Here is a 3,699-nt window from a genome sequence, read left to right as displayed (position 1 = left end):
TTTTTGCTTTAGCTTTTAATTTATTAAACATAGATAATCCCATCTAAATCAATGAGATCCAAAAACTTGATAAAATGATGATATTATATATAAATTTTACGGTCTTATCTATAGTTTTGAATATGTGCAGGTAATTTGTTTGGATTACTTAGTTTTTGAACGCAACATTATCTTGATTTCGTTACATGATTAATCATATCTATAGCATCAAAGCGATTTCTGAATTTTCTTGCCAACAATGTAAATTACACGATTTAGAACTTTGAAAAATTAATAAATCATATAATGATGCAGCATTTTTCGTAGCCTCACATGTCAAACATTTGTAAGTACATATTTTTTGGGGTTTAACATGTATTCATAATTTTAACAACTATCATTAATCTTCTACTGATATGTTTCTAATTTGATTTTTATTTATTTATTTATTTATTGTATGAAGAACCTTGAACTGGTAGTTATAATTAAATAGCAGTCAATAGTATCAATTGGTGCTTACTAATTAGTACATGAGTTTTTTTGAAGCTCGTCATATCCTTTGTTGATTTAATTGTTATATGGACTCTTTTCCACCGAAATAATAATTTTATTGTGTAAAATATTATTGTTCTCATTGTTGAATATTAATGTATATGATTTTAGATCTATCATATCCTAAATTCATTTTGACTGTATCAAATTAACCTTAATTTTATATTGCAGTTAATATGGACTCGCTAAATCCACCACAATGTGAGTGTGGGAATGGTTTGATGGTTTTACGACAAGCTGGACAGTTCTCTACACAACCTGGAAAATATTATTACATATGTCCTGCCTCTCTCAACCATCCAAAGAAATTTATCTGGCATGATGAATACCATCAACTCCAAGACGTATCCAATATCCAAGCAACAGCAACTGGAAGTGCATCCGTAGGTGGACCAAGTACCAAATGTGTTAACAGAAAAGGAGTAAGCAATGAACCACGACAAGAAGATTCATCATTCAATGCTGAGACGACCACATCCACATTTGAGCCCAGGTCACTCTTGCACTCCGACATACCCAAACCTGTCCGTCCAACTCCAACGTTCACCGTAGAGGAGATATGTTGTTGTTTTGGCATAATTTCCTCGATTTTGTGTGTCTTCCTTCTACTAATCTTGCTTATTGTTATCTTGTTCAAGTAATTACATAAGCTTATGACAATACCATGTGTTAGACTAGTATGCTGCATTAGTTGTGCGTAGTGTGTTTTTTCACCATGACACTTGCTTCTATGTTAACCTTTGTGATTTTTGGATGTGTCATGGTGGTGTCTTATGGTAATATATGTTTGAGGTGACGGTTATTTTGACTTTTTTTCTGTATTATGTATGCATTTATATTGTTCAACCACTTGGTTCTTATGACTTATTTAATATAATATAATAACTATTAGGATCAGAACTGGCTTTACTTGTCACTGTTTATGATTCACATCAGTTATTCTTTAATTTGATGTGAGAAAGACTGTAGTCTTTAAATTAATGTGGTAGTTGTGGAAGGTGCATGTGGCTGTAAATGCTCCATTTATTATTTCTACCTCAAAAAGTCTATATAAGGACTTGTGCATGAATGTTGTTGAACAAAGTGAATGTAAAACCACTTGTGTCGTGTTTAGAAATCATACTTCATCATTCCTTCAAGCTGCTGGCATGAGTGAGTCGAAGGACCAACCCTCTCATGATTCTGAGCTTTCTTCTTGGTGTAACATGATGCCAAAAGAGTCCAAAAGAAATCTGGAGTATGTATACTTAACTTCAGATGATGAAGTTGAGGTTCTGGAAACACCAGCTAAACGTAAGAATGCTATCATCAACATTGCAGCCAAAGATTCTGTACAATATGCTTTTCCTATAACTCCAGTAGAGTTCGGGGCTAACATCATTGTAAGAGTGGGTGCCCAGTGAGCCAACTGTGTGGCTATGGGCTTTGATGACTCTTTGTATAAACAATCTTTTGTTTAATATTATTTACACTTTTATGGCAATGACTTTATATTACTTCATATTGTTATATTGTGATATACTATTGTTGTTTTGATAAAGACCTTGAATATACTATAGTGTATGTAAGATGTGGTAGAACATGGAGATGTCTATCATGAAATACATCTTATAGTCACTGTATATTCTAAAACCGTTCCTAGTCGATTGAGCCGTCCGATAATAAGGATAAGGATCGCTCGAGTTTGAGACTAGCATTTGCGATGCGGAGTACCACGTTTCATTGGTAGGGAACATGGAGATGTTCGAAGCATGCAAATGGATATTCATAGGATGAATAGTCGAACTACCCTATCCGGACTTTCCAAGTGGTTATCACTTATCGAGTGGATAAAGTCCGCGGTTTTGGTTGTACACCATTAGTCCTTACGACTTGAAACATCATGGAGACTCTATATGCTAGTACTGTGCTTTGACTCGTTTACCGACTCTGAGGGGGTCATCAGGTGTCGAGATTGGGTACAGTTACGACACATATAGGAGTCAATGCATTGTTGTCAAGGATTCACCACATACTTGCGAGTGTGGATATCCTATGCGATCTGAGGAGATATTAGTGTGATAAATCTCTGGCCAGAGTAATTGATGTGATTTAAGAAATGGTTTCTTAGTAGCACATGCGATGTCACTAATTTGATCTTCAAGATGTATTGCATAGTTATCGAATCTTGAGCGACTCTCGATATACCAATGGTTGTTGATTCGATCGGGATATATGGATGAAGGGACCGTACTGTACGCTAACCAAAATCTACTGGTTCTTGTAGGCACTATCAGTGATACCTAGGGAATCATGGGGCGATGTTGCTAGGCGCTTTACCATGATTTGTTGGGCAAGTCGGAAAGTGTTGTTCCGAGTCACAAGGAGTTGTGAGCCCACGGCTAGCTGTATCCCTGAACCATTGAGGGTCACACAGTGTAATGGAGTTTTAACCCCGTTGAGATAATTAAATTTAAAGAGTTAAATTTAATGAACTAAGGAGTTGGACTTCTTAAATAAGAGTAAGGGAGTAGGATTTCCTAAAATGACATAGGGATGGACATTTTTGGAAACCACTGAATTCGGATTCAAGAAAATTTATTTTGACTTTAAAATGTGCAGAAATGGTTTCTGTGCACATTGGTGAAATCAGTTCATCAATCGGAGTCACGATGAATTTTATATTAATTTCTGAACGAGCGGGCTTTGCTTGTCGGGCCCCAGCTTATGACTAATGGGCCCTAAGGTGTTAGTGGCCTGCATTATAAATAAGTTATTTCAGTACAGAAATTACACACAACAGGTCATAATTTTTGAGAGCAAAAATCGAAAACCCTAGTCTCTCTAAAAGAAAATTTCGGCCGACCCCCCCTCCCTCTGCCCGAGAAAATTCCGGTCTGTGATTTTGAATCGCGGTCAGGAATAACGAATCAGATTCGTGTAATCTCTTCGCAGAAAACTTCTGATAGATTTTCTAGTGCAATCTATCAGAGGGATTAAACCTCTGTTCGTGGACCTGATTGAAGGCGTTCATCGGTTCCAGGGAGAGACAACAAGAGCAGAATTGTTCTGTTGGTGTCCATTAATCTCGTTGCGAGATTTGAGGTAAAATTTATTTAATTGTTATTTAAATTTTACACACACACGTAATTCAATTGATGAACGGTTGATACCCATACCATGGAATCG

This window comes from Henckelia pumila, chromosome 3 (genome assembly GCF_033568475.1).
Source record: "Henckelia pumila isolate YLH828 chromosome 3, ASM3356847v2, whole genome shotgun sequence".
NCBI lineage: Eukaryota > Viridiplantae > Streptophyta > Magnoliopsida > Lamiales > Gesneriaceae > Henckelia > Henckelia pumila.
This window is presented reverse-complemented; position numbering follows the sequence as displayed.